The sequence below is a fragment of the Rissa tridactyla genome, chromosome 16 (assembly GCF_028500815.1).
Source record: "Rissa tridactyla isolate bRisTri1 chromosome 16, bRisTri1.patW.cur.20221130, whole genome shotgun sequence".
Lineage (NCBI taxonomy): Eukaryota > Metazoa > Chordata > Aves > Charadriiformes > Laridae > Rissa > Rissa tridactyla.
The window spans coordinates 4,267,149-4,284,952 of NC_071481.1; the positions used below are offsets into that span (position 1 = coordinate 4,267,149).

General features: G+C 46.6%; 1 protein-coding gene across 8 annotated transcripts in view; it reads left to right on the plus strand.

Moving 5' to 3' along the window:
- The window catches only part of CASZ1 (castor zinc finger 1), a 243,292-nt gene that overhangs the window by 26,232 nt on the left and 199,256 nt on the right, over positions 1-17,804 (plus strand). For 3 of the 8 annotated variants that reach the window (XM_054222314.1, XM_054222322.1, XM_054222315.1), the window contains exon 1: positions 8,084-8,293. The exons of 1 other annotated variant lie outside the window; for it this stretch is intronic. The gene's annotated coding sequence lies outside the window, so the exon portion shown is untranslated. Of the gene's footprint in view, positions 1-8,083; positions 8,294-8,560; positions 8,687-8,714; positions 9,001-10,771; positions 10,870-17,804 lie in introns of those variants that run through there. 4 more of the 8 variants (XM_054222316.1, XM_054222319.1, XM_054222320.1 and 1 more) reach the window with 4 other exon arrangements.

Consider the following 17,804-nt stretch of genomic DNA (forward strand, 5'->3'; position numbering starts at 1 on the left):
ACTCTAGGTGTTTAATTTAGAAACAAAAGAGGGAAGGGAATGCTGCAGAGGTTGTAAGGAAGAGCAAAGCCCTGGGATTGCAGAAGGTCTGTGAGGTCCCGCCAGGTCTGGATTGATTAGTATTCAGTATTTATAATATCTCCATAATGGTAAAACAAAAGAAAACAAGCCCAGAGAATGCATTTTTAATCATCAATCATTGCTCTTTGTTTGTCATGAATGAGCGGCGAGGGAAAATAGTCTCCCATAATCACCTCCCTTCACATCTCCTGCCACACAGGCCTCGCTGGGTGTGCTAAAAGGGAAATAAATAAACAAGCAGGAGATCTCAAAATAAATCCCAGAGACATGGGTGCTACGTGGGTTATCACACCAGCACACAGGGGTCTTGTTGGAGATACGAAGTGGGGGAAGGACATTTGAAAAGCAGGGGACAAAGACAAAGACAATGCATACATAGGGCATTAAATGCAAGGAAAAAGAAGGATTGGAGTTACACAGGAGCAGCACGTGAAGGAGGAAGAAGCTTTTTGGAGAATGATCAGTGGTGGAATAATCAGTGAGCAAAAGCATGTCAAAATAGGGACTTGTCATGGGACATAGGGATGGAAAGCTTGAAAAGCCACCAAATCCAAAAGAATTTCAAAATTTTCAGTATCTGAGGATCACATAATTTTAGGATTTCCACATGAAAAAAATTATTTTTTTCAAGGATAGCATTCATGCTAGAAAAAAATATTGAAAAGCCCACAGTTTCTATTAAGAGGCCCCAAAACCATATCTTATCAGGAACAGCACTATGCTGAACTTCTCCAATGGGATCCCTGCTTTGATCTTGCAGCAGTTCTCACAAGGCCTTTATTGTAGTCCCAAATGCCTCTTGGGAGGAAGGGAAACATTATAATTCTCCCTTAATAAGTGAGATAACAGGCTGCTGGGAGGGTAAGGCCCAAATTTTCTAAAGCAGGGCTGGTGACTCCACACCCACTCGATGCGTTTTGCTGAATGTTCTCAGAGAGACGGGAGCTCGGAGCCATCAGGACAGCCTGTAAGGAATAGACACGCTACATCTGAACCCTATTGAAAAATAATAAAAAGGTAATGACTTTGTCATTACTGGACATGGGTTTGTCTGTTGGCGAGGGGGGAGGAAGGGGAGGTTTTCTGCATTCAGGCTATAAATAATGTTTCCCATTATGCTGTGCAGTTCTCATGCATCCCTGACGCAGCCCTTGGTTTGCCTCCATCTCACTGCGAAGCTCCCCATGCCATCCCATCACACGCTGCTGGCAAAAAAGGAGAGGCCAAGCAACTCATTGTGCCCGTGCTCTGGTGCCAGCATGACCACAAAAGACACTAAGCAAGGCAGGGATAATAAAGCGACCTCCTCTTGCCCAGGACATGGGTGTGGGGTGACCAAATGGGAGCAAGTGTCAGCCCAGGACACATATTGGAAGGGATCAAATTTCAGAAAAGACCATAGATAAACGTGCCTTGATAAAAGCCTTCTGTGATACCTGAGAGATGGAGTGGAGAAAGGTTATCGTCTTGTAGTTAACGTGGCTTTGCGCACTTAAAACAGAGCAGCTCCGCTGCTTAGTAGCAACTCCCTCAGCAACTGAAGCTTGGTTGCAAAGCCTGACTTTGAAGACGTTTAAACCATTTATTAAAAGGCCAGACTAAATTGCAGTAACTCTGTCGTTCAGCAAAACCAGGGCACTCACCAATGTTTGCACTGTTCAGTGAAAGACATTCAAAATTGCACATCTCACTTTAGCAGATTAAGTTTCCTGGTGAAATGCAGATAGGAGGGATCCAAAGAACTGTTGTGACTTGGGACCTATCTAGAAAATAGCAGCATTTAAACTAAAGGTGTGTTTTTAAGTCAATGGCCCGAAATGTAGATGCCTACAAGGATATTTTTAAAATTGCATTTATATAACTAGCTTGATATAATTAAGAACTGATTTAAGCTCAAACAAAATAACTCCCTCTTGCACCCAAATTGGAGTCTCCACACTGAGAATTGCATCTGTTGAACTAAATTAGTCAGAAAATCAGAGCAGCTTTATGCTGTAAACAGACTTAGAGCTGCGGAGGATATTCCAGTTCTGTGTCCGGCTCTGCCACTGATTCACCATGTCCCTAGGCAAGACTCTTAAGTTTTCCACCTATAAAGCGTAATAAAACCTATGTAGGTGCCAGGTGATGTAGTGCTTAATTAATTAGTAAATTAATATAATGAACTCTAACTTGAAGGTCTGTATCAGCACAAATGAATTGTTAATATAAATTTTTATTATTTATTGCTATTTAGTTGATTATTTTCTAACACGGTCAGGCTATTACAGACATACAACTTCACACTTGAATTCCAGTTTTATTATTGTAGTTGCTTATTTATTATTGTTTTCTTCTGCATTTATTTATTGCTTTTAGTAGCCTCCCCGAGGACTAAGCCCCAAAGCAGTGGATATTACCCAGACAACAAAGAATAGTGAAGTCACTGGGAAGTTTTAGGACAGAACTGGGGTTAAATGTCAGATATTTCTTGCTAAATGCCAAGCCTTTTGCTTGAACCTTTATACAGATTTAAGGCAAATAAAACAGATAAGGACAGAATCTAAGCTGAGTAAATTCTTGCCTACCCTCATTTATAGTAGCCAAAAATCAGTATCGGTCTGTACACCTACAATTTGCCCCACATGGTTTCAATATTTTTATTAGATACTTACATATTGATATACATTATATATATTTCTAAACAAAAGGTTGAAGTTTCAAAACACAGAGCCTGATCCTCTTCGGTGTAAGTCAGTCTTGCCCCACTGCTGTCAGTGGGAAGCAACGCCTACCCTGCACTGAGGATCTGGAGCAGGGTACAATGGGGATCCAATCAATTGCTGTTTTCTTCTCAAGTGTGCATGTGCAAGGAAATAGTTGCCTGTGAGAAAATGGCACTTGACAAACAATGACCACATGATATTCGCTGATTACTTGGGCCACTCTTATGATAAAAAATGAAAGCAGATAATATTATACCTGCAACCGAAAAAATGCCGCCTCCTCCTTCGCAATTACTTTTCATTTTCCATTACGAAACTAAGTAAATCCACAAGATTTTTCTAGTGCATGTCTGAGTGATTTCTTCATTCTTCCAGTGAGTTGTGAAGCAGGATGAGAGGTCCTGGATAGCACCTTGGTCTACGCTAGGTTTGGAAAAGGTCACTTGTGATGGCTGATGGCCAGGGGGCAGTCTATACGAAGTAGGTGTCTGTTTCAGTCCAGTTTGGTGGACTGGTCAGCCCAGAGCGCAGCTTCCTTCTCACTTGCCAGAAATGAAGTGCCCCTTTGAGGAATAAATGTGGCATGTAGGCATAAGTTTTTTTAAGGCCAGGCTGGATGGGGCTCTGGGCAACCTGATCTAGTGGGAGGTGTCCCTGCCCATGGCAGGGGGGTTGGAACTAGATGATCTTTAAGGTCCCTTCCAACCCTAACAATTCTATGATTCTAAGTAAAGCGTGCCATCTGGTCTGAGTGGTTGGGAACAAGGTATGCAGGCCTGATTCTCTATTGCCACACTCCTCAGAGCAACAGGAACCCCTTTTGCGGTCCTTTGTCTTCCCCTTAAAAAAAAAGCAATAGCCAGGTCACAGCAGGGTGAGCTGAGGACAGCGTTAGAGCCCTCACCATGTATTTCTGTGCTTTTGTCATTTTAATCCAGGCCCTTCTCATGTTGTTTTAGCACCATTTTTCTTGTGTGAGTAATTTTTTAAGGGTAAGTAAAGTTTTCTCAGGCTGCACTTGCACAGTTTAGCCAGATGGTGCATATTCTGGGCTATGTACTGTGTGTGAATGAAATACGTTACTGTCTAGTCTACAGCGAAGGCATAGCCTATACGCTTTACCAACAGCTGTCCTGTCATCAGTCTAAATATTCTGTTCACTTCTGTTCGTATGGCTTGTACTGTCTCGTCATGCTCATATCTCACTACTGCCCAGCAGTGCAGGAAGGAATGTGACATACACTCGTTCTCTGTGTCCTTGCATCCCACAGGTAATTGCGGCTTGGGCAGGCTGCAACCAACCCACCCCAGTGTGGAAATAAGAGGACCCTGAGCAAAAGGGGGAACCATTCACCAAGTTTGGTTTAAGAGAGAAATTTCTGCATTTAACCAAGAGTTGTGGACAGCAGACATAGAGGACGACCTAATAATGAGTTTGGATGCTATTATTGCTAATTGCTGAATGATAAATAGCATGAAAGGTGTCCTACAATTTTAGTCCATGGAAATTTATTTGAAATATGTAGCTGAATACAACCAATGTCTTATGGGCAGTAAGCTTGCAGTGAGCAGGATGTCCTCTCCCCAAGGGCAGTAAGTAATGGTATAGCTACACGCTATGGTAGCTAAAGAAAGTCTGTCAGTAGATGAAACCTGTTTGGAGATGGAGGAGCACATGGAATCTGAGCTGCCAACGATCTTGTGCAATTGAACTATTTGTTTGTTGAACGTTCAGGCAATCAGGAAATAGTGAAGATAGGAACCACAACTGTAAGTTTTAGGAAATGCTGGTAAAGAAAACCATAAGGGGAAAGGGAATTATAGTGAGGTCCAAGACTCCATTTGGATTTTTTCCACTGTTGTGTTGTATATTTAAAAAAGAAAAGAGCAAAAATGAGAGACGTTTTGGTTAGAGGTCCTTGGTTAAAAGGTCTTCAATCCCAATGAGTGAAAGGCGGTTTGGTTCAGCTCAAATCCTGAGCAGTGGGCAAGCAACCCCCACTAGCAAGAGGAAAAGGGAATCTGCACTGAATTGTCCCGCTCCCCAGGTACATCTCACTCGGCTTCTCTTAGAGAAGGTTTATTATTGAATTTTACCAGTGCTGTTAAACCATAGTTAAACCACAGCATAGATTTGTTGAAAAAGTAAAGCACATTTTAGAGGAAATCTGAATGAAATCGGGTGTGTCCAACCTTGGTAAAAGGCTCTTGAGATTGCTCCGCCGGTGGCCGTATTGCTTCTTTCTTAGTCGTTCCGTGTTTCAGACCCACTTTTATGATAGATGCAGATGCCAGCACTTATGGTTTGGGGGCAGTATTGACACAAGAACACAAAGGACTTGTGAGGGTGGTGCCTTATTACAACACTAAATTAGCTGGAGAGAGATTACTGCACCACTTAAAAGGAACTCCCGCAATGGTTAAATCTATAGAACATTTCCATCCACTGTTCAACACGGAAGTAAAATTGCTTTGGGTTGATGACAGGAAGATGCTGCATAAATAGTTAAGTATGCATCATTTGCAATTTGCTAAATTATTTTCTTTCTATCTAGAATGGGCCAGGTAAGGTGTCATTACCTCATGTTCTGTCTGTTTGAGGAGCCTTGCGCTCTGGGGCCTTTAGTGGCAGCCAGTATGGCAAACGTCAGGTGGGCTGAATGGGGCTTTGCCCAGGCAAACTTCAGAAAGCGGGGACTAAAAGGTCAAAAGACCCAGGTTAAGCATGTGGAGTGGGGCTCTAAAACACACGCAGAGAGGCTTTTGGGCAAGGTGTGGTTTGGAAGGAGGCTTGATGCTCTTGTCGGAGGTACGGTTTGTAGGGTGTCTGAGCCTCACGCCATGTGCAGGGGAACACAGACACGAGAGCCCTTTGGTGATAAACATGACCGCCTCAAAAACACTTGGCTGTCCCCAAGTTCTCCTCCCAGCCAGGACAACTCCACAGCACTCCAAAATGAGCCAACTTCCAAGCAGAAGGAAGACCATTCAGCCTGTGCTCAGCACCTCAGATGAGAGAAATGCAAAAAAGCGAACAAGAGAAAATAATAAGAAGTAAATGCAATTAAAAGTAACGATGCAGTTTTAATTAAAGGGCCCGATTCTCCCAACCCTTCATTCTTCAGGCATGCCTCATAAGCAAGAATTCATAGCTTGGGACCTGCTCTTTTATACTTTTGTACCAGAAGCTGGGACACTTGCTTTCAGAAACACCTGGTTTTTAACCTGGCGGTGTCTCTCCAGCATACAAATTCAAAAAGTTTCGTCTTTTTATTTTCAGCAATTTATAAATACTTGCCACAGTAGTTCTAACAGTCTCACACAGTCCTATTTACTTTAATTATCCCATTTTTGTCCCCATTTTCCTGCTTTCTTATTGTGAGCAGGTAAGAACAAATAACTACAGAATGATGAATACCAAACAATATTCAGATAAACAGAAGCCCAGATTCTGCACAAACACTTAAAACACTCCGAGTATTCCCATAGAAATATATCTCTCCACTGTAAATTCAGCCTGGTTAGTAAAAGGCTAGTCTTCACAGGGACCTAAATATTTAACTCAATAGATGTACATTGCTAAACTTGTCTGTTCAAAATTCATGAGTCAGACTCCCCCCCCCCCCCCCCCAGCTGCCAAATTACAGGATTTTCTCAAAAGCTATTAAAAATCCATTTCTTTGGAAGTTTCTTATTTGTCCTCTGGCTTCTGAGGCTTTTGGGAGCACTAGGCCACATTTCCAAGCTTCCTCGTGTAAACACAAGTGCTAGAAACGTGTCATTCCAGGAGCTGGGGATCAAAGGAGAACACCAAATATTGGAAGACTCACAATAAAAGCTCAAGAGCTGGCAGCGGTCCTGCAAACACTCACGTACGTGAGTCACTTTTACTCACATGAGTAGTCGCATCGAAATCAGAGGAATTAGTCTATTATTATTAATTATTGTTATTATTTGTGTGTGTGGCAATAGCACGTAGGAGCTGTGATCACGGAGCAGGGCCCCATTGTGCAAGGCACTGACAAATCCAGAGCAAAACCATGGTTTCTGCCCCAAAGACCTTCCAGGGTGAACATCGGACAAGAGGCAACAGGTGGAGACAGACACAGACAGGGAAGCGCAGGGGAAGAGCTAGACGCTGCTGCGAGGGGTTGTGTGTGGGTGTGCTGACGTAGAGCTCCCTGCTCCCAATGAGTAAAGGTATTCAGGAGTTTACAGGTTTGCATAGCTTGAGCCTAGGGCCCCAGTCCTGCAAGCCCTGCGATGGCGGCAGGGACGCTCACCTGCACGCCGTCCCGCAGACTTAATTCGTGCCAGGACCAGGGGACAGGCAGGTGGGCAGGCAGGGCTGCCTCCGAGCCCCAGCACTGGGTGCAGGGGGAGGCTCTTGGTTCCCCTCCAGGGAACCGGGCGAGGAAGGAAAAGGGTCTCTGTGGACGGTTTTACAGAACCACCACGACCACAGAATGTGCATGTGTAGCTAAAACATCTACTGACTGCCTCAGCGAGATGGAAGAGAGAGCTGAGAAAGAAAAGGTAGAGCTGAAGAAAGTAGTTTCTTAACACAGAAATGTGATGCCTGCTTGTTGGAAACGCAGGTGCATGTAAATGCAGGGGAACCCATGGCTCTGATCCTGCGAAAACATCCCCCCAAACCAGCCCAGCCCATGGCTTGTGCGTCTGTTCCTTGACGTTTTCTCCAGGATCAAGCCCTGCAAAAGCTGGTCCTGTGCATAAATGCCAGCAAAGCAAGTACCGCAGAGCACCAAATCAAGAGTACAGTTGGAGATGCAACCAGACAGTGGTTAGTTCTAAAGTTGAGTGAAATCCACACTGAGAACATAAGCAAAAGAAAAGTACCAAAGTTTAGAAATTTGTAAAATAGAAACTGAACATTATGCCTAGGAAAACCAGCTGGAGAATGAAGAAGTACACGCAGCCTAGTTATTCGTGATCTGCATGGAGTTCAGTCTTGGGGAACTAAGGTGAGCAGAGGTCACCTGTCTGCAAAATAGAAAATTTTATAAAATTTTCAGTGCCTCGGTGGGAAGGAGGGCGGATGGGGGCGAGGAGCCGGCTGGTGCCGGGGACAGGGCAGAGCCAGGCAGCTGCCCGCGCGGGCTGGGAAGTGGGGACACTTTCTCTCCTTTTCCCTTGCCAGGGGAGGGCGATCCGGTCCGGGTTTTGCAGGCGCCCCTCCCTTGCCTGCCTGCCCTGCCTGCCTGGAGACCGAGTCCGCTCCATGCCCGCTCCCTCCCCGCCGCTCCCCCCTTCCCCTCCCCGGGCGGGCCGGGGCAGGCGGCGGCGGGCTCCAGGCCGGGTTTTGCGCGCCGCCCACCCTCCTGTTAGAAATAGGAAAATTCAATAATCAAAGCAAAGGGGAGCGCGAGGAGGAAAAATCCGGGATCAGGGCAAGTTTGATGGCGCATGCGCGCTGCAGCCTCCATCCCAAACACACACACATTTCCCTTGACTTGGAAAGTCACCCAAAGCAGCCCCAAGTGCAGGTAAGCCCGTCCGCTCCCGCCCGGCCCCGGCCCCAGCGCCGCCAGCCCCGGCTCGGCCGTGCCGGGGCCGGGGCGCTGCGCGGGCGGGCGGCCGGCGGCGCTGCCCTGCAGGTGGGCACGGCGCCGCGCTCCGCGCCCGGCTCCCGCGGGGCAGCGCCCAGCCTCCGCGGGCACCGGCCGGCAGCGGGCACGCCGGCGGCCGCCCGGCTCCGCGGGAGGCGGGCAGCGGCGGGGGGTGCCGCGGAGGTGGGGGGCCGGCGGCGGCGGGGCAAGCGCCGTGCCCGCTCGGCGGCGGAGCCGGGGCCGCAGCGGCGCCCGTCAATTTCCAGGACTTTGGCAGGAGCCTGGGCAGGGGACGGGGGAACACGTGTTCCCGCTCCGCGCCGGGCGCAGGTAACCTCGGCCCCCGCCCGCCGCACCGCCCGGGGGTCCCGGCACAGGCACCGGGGCAGGGAGGGGGGAGCGGCGGCAGCAAAGTTGGGCGAGCGGCGGCGGGAGCGCTCGGTGGGCAGGGCCGGGTGTCGGCGGGGCGAGCCGTGCCGGGGAACTTTCTGTAAAGTGGCCGGGCCGGGACGGGCAGCGCTTCGTCCGGCGCCTGCTGCGGGACGGCCGCAGCCCCCCGGCAGGGACAGGATGGGCAGGGGCCGCGGCGGGCCGGGAGCGCGGCTTGGGGCAGCCGGTGCCCGGCCCCCCGGGCGAAGCAGCAGGTTATTTTTACCCGGTGGTATTTGCAGAATGTGCAGCTGATTTGCCATCCGGAGCCAGGAAGTTTCCCCCCTCCGCCTCCTTCCCCTTCTCGCCCCCTTTCCCCCTTTCCCCCGTGCGCGGCGGGGCAGTGGCGGGCGGGGGGCGCGGGCCGGGGCTCCCGAGGGAGCCGCTGCCCGCGTCGGAGGCTCTGGGGACGGGGAACAGGTGTCCGAGCCGTCACTCAGCGCCGGGCCGGCGGGGGGGCCGCGGGCGGAGGAGGCGAGGAGCGGTCCCGCAGCGGGACCCCGAGGGCCGCCGGCCGCGGAGCGCCGGTCACGGCGGAGCGGGGGGCGCGGAGGAGGAGCGGGGCTCGGCGGCGGGGCCGGGGCGGCGAGGGAGCTGTCAAGAGGCTCGGGCGGGCGTGGGGCTGGCACAGCCGCTCGCCGCGGGGCTGGAGCCGGGGCCGGCCGGCAGCGCGGCGGACAACTTCTTGGGCAAACTTTTCGGGCAGGGCTGCGGCCGGGGGCTGCCCCGCATCACGGCGGGTTTGATCGATCCATCCGAGCCCTCCTGCCCTTTCGGGCTGGAAAGCTGAAACTTTTCAGGAGCTGCACGTTCACCTTCTGTGTGCCCCCTCCTGTCCGCGCTGCACCGCGCAGCGGGTCCTTGCAGCCGGCTCCCTGCAAGAGTAGCTGTCTCTCCCAAAACTTCAGTGATGAATTTATTTCCTTTATTGATTTCCTGACGCTTAGCATGGAATAATTTCTTGCAAAGGTTTTGGACTTATCATTTCCAGAAGTCCTGCCTGCTTCCCAGCTACCCTTTATTTATGTGTCGCTGCCACCTTGTTAGCTACCCTAAAGGTGGTTTGGAAGAGTTTACGGGGGAATATTGTTGAACTTCAGTAATCAAGTTTCCAGATCTTATGCCTCCTGTTTAATTTATTAGACTAGTTATTTATTCTGTTGATGATAATCTGTTGCTGGTTTCTATGGAGATGTTAAACTGATCTCTTTCAGAAATCAAACTCCATATGCACTAAAACGTTTAAAGGAGCAGCGTCCCCTTTTGTTTTCAGACTTTGTACCTTTTCAGTGCTTTTATTGGGCTCCTGTATATTTTATATATTAAAGCCTGAAGTTGAAGCTTTGTGCAAGACAGAGCTTATTATGGCTAACAGAAAGTCAGGGCTTTGATCCTTTTTTTTGCATCATCATTTAAAACAGATCATTTTTCCCCCCTCATCACACAAGATAGCAGAACCCTTTCAAGATCAAAGAGTCCAGCTAAAAACTATTGTTTAAAAAAAATAGAAAAAGAGCCAGTTAAATTAGGGGGATGTTTCCTTAATCTGCTTATTTTGTTCTAAAGATATTTTTTTTAGCAGTGAAAACAACAACAACAACAGAAACTTGTGGCAACTATATTGTTATTTTTATACCTCCTAAGTCTTTTTAATGTTAAAATAAGTTCAAAGTCAAATATCTCTAAAGATAAAGTGCTTGTTAGGGTGTTTTTATTACTTGGTTTCTAAATGTGGAAGGTCAGAATCCAGAAAGCTACCGCATTAGAGAAGGTTTTAATAGTCTTTGTCTCATCTTAATGAGAGAGAAATCTAAAAAACATTTTCTCCGCAACATTTATAAATTATTTCAAAGAAGTGTCTCTGCATATAACTGAGTTTTCATTATTTCTTAACTTATCCATTGCATTATTACATGTGATTCAGTATAATAATACTTTATAAAAAGTAATTGAGGTGATAGAAGAAATTATTTTTTTTATGCTTAGAATTTGAGAAGTCATGGTAAGCTGCTGTGTTGATCAGGCTGACGCACGGTGCCCACCAATTGTGGTTTTTTGCTCATCTTCTGGAGAAAAGTTAAAAGGTTTGTAAAGAAAATACTATCAGCACAATGCATGTTGAACACGGTAAAAACCACCCTGTTGTACTTTAGTGTATCTTCAAAATGTTTCCACTCCCTAAAACAGAGACATTTTTCCTCTTGGTATGCTTCTATAATAATCTTAAAATTAAAGGAATAATCCTTGAGAAATAGTGCATGTAACCCTTGTAACTCATATATGTTTGTGTGTGTGTGTATGTTTATATACATTTATATTTCACATATATACACAGACACACACACGTATATGTAAAGCACCTAGATGGTTTATGATCTGTCCATATTAGACTTTATCTTTTTTCCTTGTTAATTTTTCTCCTTTTTTTTTTTTTGGGTGTGTGTGTGATTCATAGTGTGGTGGATCATTTAAAATTTTTTTGTAAATATTCTGTTTATTTGTTTGATTTGAATTGCAAACAGAATTGACTCTGACAAGTAAAAAGAGGAGGGGGGAAAAAAGGAAACACTATGGCTTTAAACTCAGGAGTTTGCATATTCTCCTTGTATCTTTCCCCTTTGCTAATTATTGTGTTGTTTTCAGAGCAAATATGTCATATCCATGGCGACCAGGCAGGTTTATTGTCTTTCAGAAGCAATAGCTCACATAAGTAATTAATGACTTCTTTTTTTTTCCTCTGGCTTAGGTTAAACAGATCATTCAAGGAAAGTCATATCTCTCTCTCCCTCTCTCTCTCTTTTTTTTTTTTTAGCCCAGTGACATAAGAACATGAGTTAGAACAAGAAAATACTTTAACCAAGAAGTCAACAGCTTATTTTTCCTCATTTCTTTTTAAAAGCTCCAAGTGTCAGCTTTCCACACACATGACGTTGTCATTCTTGCAGTTTCAGAGCGAAGCCTGGGTAGAGGGAAAAGGCACTGAAAGCTGGAGTTCAGTTGGTGGTTGTGCAGCTGAGCAAAGCGTGTGCGTGTGTCTCTGTATCTGTGTGGGGAGGTATTAATTCTTGCTTAAGGGTTTTGCTGTGTACTGGGAAAAAAACGTTTCCCTTACTATCCCCCCTTCCCCCCCCCTTCTATCTGTATTAAAATCAGTGTTAAAATAAAGGTGTGTTTTTGTATCTTGCAGATTGTAATTCAAACAGTTTCCAGGAAAGAATTAGTAATTCATTTTTATATACAGCATATATATACACACGCTTGAGCTCCACCCAAAACAATCAAGCTAGCTGGAAAAAAAAAAACTTATTTCCTTTTTCTTTCCAAGCCCAAGCAAACTTGCCCGGTGACTTTCAAAAGCTTATTAAAAATAGCCCCCCATTTTTTGCAAGGAGTTTGGTGCAGGTATGAATCTTGTCCTTTCCCTTTCCAACTCTGTTTCTCCCTATTAAAGCTGAATTTGCTATCTGTCCAAGCCAGGGGCTGGCTATCCTCTATGATTTACTGAGGTGGTGATTCCCCCCCCTGCCCGCTCCGGCCCCCCCAGCACCTTCACCCCTGTTTTGTTTTTGCTAATTTCATTTTCAGAAGGATTTATACACAGTCCAGCTATATAAATTCCTTGGGAGATAAAAGCGCCGCACACTTCCATAAACAAAAGCTTTTACTTGCATCCTGTCTTCCTTTTTTTTCTTAAAGTAAAAAGGAAAAAACCCTAAAAACAAAACCCCAAGCCATCTGATTGAAGCAGGTATCATAAATGTATGCTGGTAATGATTCTGTATTCCACAATGCTGCTACTTTAACTTTTAAAATCTGTTTCCTTTCTGGTTTGTAACATTAATCAAAGAGCCGCTTCCTTCCAATTTTTCCACAGACTGGGGCTAATTAGAACCACTCGAATCATATTTTGTAAATTCCATGTGGATGTTACTTTAGGTTTCAAGATTGCGAATGCTTCAGGTTCGGTCTGGCTAGGCACTCTTAGGGTTATTTTTATTAATGTTTCTGTCTCTCAAAGCAATTCACGGTTTCTCTCCGTTTACCCCAAATAGATTTGTGGGTTCACGCATAGGGGTGTGTTGGAAATAGACATTACAAGTTAGGAAAAAGAAAAGCTGAGAAGGAAAGAGATTTTGCAGTGTAGTTTCCAAAGAGCGACAGAGAACCCCCCGAAGTAACGTGAAGCTGAGGATTCAACAGACTTGATAATTGAGCCCTTAACCTCCTGATGTCTATATCAGAAAAACAGAGTCTAGCAGAGGGAGACAAAGAATAAAAGCAAATACTGGGTAGGAGGAAGCCGGGGAGACAACTGAAATATTGAAGTATAGTTCAGGATATGTATAAATCTGTATATTACGTTTCCTTAGGTTCACTTTTTCCCTCTGGCGAAACATAGCTGGTTTAAAGGTGGCTTTGGGAGAACCTGATGTTTCTAATGCAGCCGAAAGCCTGGTATTTCTGTGGCGTGAGCAGATGTAACTTGGAGACACTTCTCTTGGAATTGGTGTTTATGTTTCCCTGTTTCCTTTTGGTTTTGAAGGACTGGCTAGTGATATTTTTTTTTTTTTTAATCTTTATGGGAAGTTAAATAGCTAGAAGTTGGGAGTTTTCACATTGCGATTGTTAGGCTGCGCTGAAGGGATTTGAATCGAACCACTTTGAGCACTCGGCAGGGCGACTGCTTCCATGCTCTGCTACCGTATTTCACTCCTATATATTTGTGTAGCTAAACAGGGCATTCAAGAATTAGGGGGCAGTGGGCTCACAAGAGCGATCTTAAAGTTAACTTGCTTTTGGTATATAAGACTGCAGCTTCAAAGAAAAGCAAGAGCGCATCGTAAATTTTGCTAAAATTAATCAACCGTTTAAGAGCTCCACATTAACAAGGTTTTCCAGGCAAGCAGCTTTCTTCTCCTCTTCTTCTTCTTTCTCATTCAAAGTCCGACAGGGTTGGGGTAGGAGGGGGAGAATATGAGTAAGAAGAGGGAAGGGTGGAATTTGAGTAGAAATAATAAAAACAAAAAAGGCTGGATTTGTAGAATATAAATCCTCATGTGTCCTTGATCCATATTGTCAGGGTTTTTTTTTTTTTTGGTCGGATTTGTCCTGTGTGCCTTTGACGGAAAAGGCACGTAGAGAGAGAGAGAGAGAGAGCGCGACAGAGGGGGAGAGAGAGAGACGTGTCACTGCTTTGGAGCTCATTATCATTCTTAATAAGTCTTAAGGAATAAAGAGGAGCATTGAGTGTAAATGCTGGGTAATCCTAACACTCCTCAAGGTGAGAGGAGTCTCGAGGACACAGAAAAAGAGAGCGAGGAGGAGGGGGCTACTGTGGGGGTAGGAGAGCAGATGTGGATGAAAGTGGTTTCTAAGGGAGTGGGTGTGGGTTAGTAGGGCTGGTGGCTCTGGGGTGCTTTGGTTTTTTTCCACAGGCCTGTGCCGGGGAAAGTTGTCTCCAAGTTTGCATCCCAGAGATGGTAAGCAGCCCAGCTGGACCTAGGAGCTGAAATACTAGCCTTTAATGGTGATGTTCTCTGCCAGAGTTTGGTTTGAGGAACAAGTCTGCTGTCCTCCCTTCGTGGACCCTTGCTAAAGGGTCTCTCTCCTGAGGGGGAACAGTGTCCCGGCGTGGGCTACTGGGCTGGGCATTTGCCATGCGGTCAGTTTGGTGCCTTCTTTATCAGCTCGGGGTGAGACCTCGCTCACTTCTCAACCTGTGCACCCTGCTCTTAGCTCCTTCCCGTTTCTGCCGTGTTGGATGTCACAACTCCTCTTTGCCTGAATTTTCCTAAAGCATCTGCCTCCCTGCACCTTTCCTCGCAAGGGGAGGATGAACCCGTGCGCAGCTCGGACACTAGGTGGCTTAAAGTACAGGCATGGCTCTTCGAGGCAGCTGCCAGAGACTTCATTCACTCTTTCTGGTGGGCTCCTTTATTCAAACTTCAGGCTGACAGCAAAACATGGAAATGTCTTTAAATCCGTTGTGGATTCAGATACCGTGCTACCTCCTTGGCAGCGCGTTTGCAGTCATGTTGGAGGATTTGAGCCCGTGTAGCACGAAAAAAGAGGACACTGATGAAGTGAATTTAGGGGCTGGGCTGCTTGCTCTGATGATGAGGAGTCAGGAACCTGCCTGAGTTGCTGGGTCCTTCCCTCTTCAGGCAGATTTCACCATAGCTATTTTAAAGGGTGTGTGTGTTCCTTTTGGAAAAAAACGTTTCAGCGTTGGCAGAGCCCTTCTTACTGTGCTGATGTGTAATGGAAGATGCTGAGCCTTCGGTGGTGCCCACTGTCCCTTCTTTCTGATCTCTTATCTCAAGTCCAGTTGCAGGCAGAAGGGACTGCTGTAATTGGGAATTTGCCTAATGCATCCAAAGCCTAAAGAGGGCGGTGGAATAGCACTCGAATATTCTAATTCAGCCCATGGCTCCTGGCTGAAGTAGAAGCTTTACCTTTTTTTAAATGACTCCATGTACCTTGAAACAGGTGGGAAGGAGTTTGGGATGCTGAGTTTTGATCAATTGGCATGAGAAGCCAAATACAATGAGGTGGAAGTCTTGCTAAATGCTGATTTTTCTGGGTCTGGGTGCTTGGCTTCAAGGTTAAGTGTTACATTGGTAATATTATTAGGTATTAAGTTATTAGTAATGGAACTGTGGGGCTTGCCTGTACTTGGCAGAGAACCGCTAAGAAACTGTATTAGGGTTGAGTTCATTCTGGTTTCTCTGGTAGTGTCCTTCCAGCATGCCTCAGCCCTGAGCTGGAGGGAGCGGTAGAAAGCACGAATGCCGTTTTTGTGCATCGTCTGTCTTTTGAACTCTTTCCTGAGACAGCTAATGAGTTGTAGCAAGGCTCTTGTACTGAGGGATCTGCCTGCAACCCCTCATGCTCGCTCTGTCCATTGGCTGTTGATGAGGTGTCAGCTAATACCTTTCACGCGTGATTGAGCTGGTCTAGAATAGGACCCGGAGGTCCAAGAGTCTCTGCTCCCGGGCGAGCTCTAGAGCCGTCCAGCTGCAGAGGCCTACTGTGTAATAAGCGCTGTAGGGAAAGGGTCTGCGTTTGCAGAACTGTCAGTTGTTTGGGGCCTTTGGCTCCTTGCCTGCCACAGCATTTTGGGGTAGTTTTCTCTCCAGAAGGTATCCTATTTTTGTTTTGCCACCAGTGCTGCTGTTTTGAAACAAAATACGTTGCTTCCAAATTCTGAGCCATAGGGCTTGTCATTTCAATGACAATACAACAAGTCACCTCAGAGATGGTCTCTGAGGCTGGTCCTGATCCTTCTGTGTGCAAGGCTGGTCCCAGTGCTGGGAGGGCAGCACAGCGTCGCGCATACCAGCATTCATCAGACTTGGGAAAGAAGGAGGTAGATTAACTCCACAGATTTTTCAGGGGCTTTTGCAGTTTGGATACTATCCTTTGAAAGGACAGTGTGAAGTGGAAAGCTTAGAAAGAGAATCCTTACATCCCCTTGATGGGGAAGGACTATTTGGAACTGCACAAGAGGTCTTATTTCAGTTATGTACTAAAATGCGTTGTGTAATATCTCTCAGGAGAGGCCTGTAGTAGTCCTTGGGGAACGTTGAGGGTGTGACCCTAGCACAAGTTTGTCCGATGGCCTGGGAGAAAAGTTGACTGGCCAACATTTCCTGAAAGTGCAAAATAGTCTGGTTCCGGTCCCTACTTTGACTGGAAGGTAGAGGTGGCAGTTGACTCTCACTTGTAAGCTAGTTCTTTTCTTTCCTGGTTTTGCTTCTGCTTCCAATAGCAAAGGGACCAGAGCTTTTTATTCCTAAGCAGTATGACTCCCAGCCCTACCCCTTTCCCAGCATGGCTAGGTAGAGCCTTCTGAATAACAAGACATGAACGTAGGTGGCATAAATGCAAACTGAGCTATGCGATCACAGCCTGCGGCTTCAAGGTATCTCCCTCCTGCCCTACTCAGCCCATCCCTGTGCCAGTGGGAGCGAGGGGTGCACAGAATCACGCTTGTCTGCATGTTGGATGATGAGGCTGGCAAAACAGCTCCCAGCCTGGCAAACAGCTCCCATCCTGGCAAACAGCTCCCAGCTTGGCTGCCTCCCCATGGTGGCTGTGTCTGCAGAACATCCTCTCTGTAGGGCTGCTGGTGACGAGCCCTTCCCTCCACCAGTGCCTCAGGCTGGCCCAGCTTTATACCAGGGGAGCAGTGTCCTTTCACACTGGTGAGCCAGCAAAATCTCTCCCAGGGGTTATTGTAACCTCTCAGCAGCGATTTGCAAACAGGCATTCGGAGATAAAGTCTTGGTGCCGAGCTAAGGGCCAGTAGGGCAGATATGAAACGCGGCAGGTTTATGAAAGGGAAGGTGTATGAAATGCAGCCTGCATCTCCCATTTCACTGCACTATGCCAAAACACACAGTTTCTTATTTCAGTCACTGTGATCTTTCAAGGAGGTTAATTTCCATGACGAACTCCGGGCCACGTGCTTGGAGGATTTATCTAATTAGACTGACACTTTTCTTTTTTAAAAAAGAAAATTAAGCTGCACCTTGGAGGACTTAAGTATTTTAAACTGTGGGAGCGGCAGCAGGCGGTGTGATCCCTGCTCACGGAGCAGGGAGAGAGGAAATTTCCCCTTTTTCAGTCCCCTGCTTAAGACTTCACCAAAGGTCCCCGTTTACTTAATTTTCTTACATGGTGGCTGGATGCTAAAGAGTGTTTTATCCTGCCTGAGTGAGTCCCTAAAGCCTCAGCTGGCTCTTTAACTCATGTAAACTATTGATGTTCTGGGCTGTTACGTATTCAGGATGGAGGGGAGGGTAAAGGGGAGACCTGTTAATGCTCCTTAGCCATGCCCTAGAAAAACTGCGTCTTCCCAGGGCAGTGAATGGAGAGCCTGCAGCTGTGTAATGACTGAGGTAGGTATATGTCCCTCTCATCATGCTTGAGCACCTCATGCCCATGAACGTGTGTATCCTTGAAGCTGGTGTGACTGTCCTTGTCTTGTCTGTGGTCACACAGAAAAGCGAGTCTC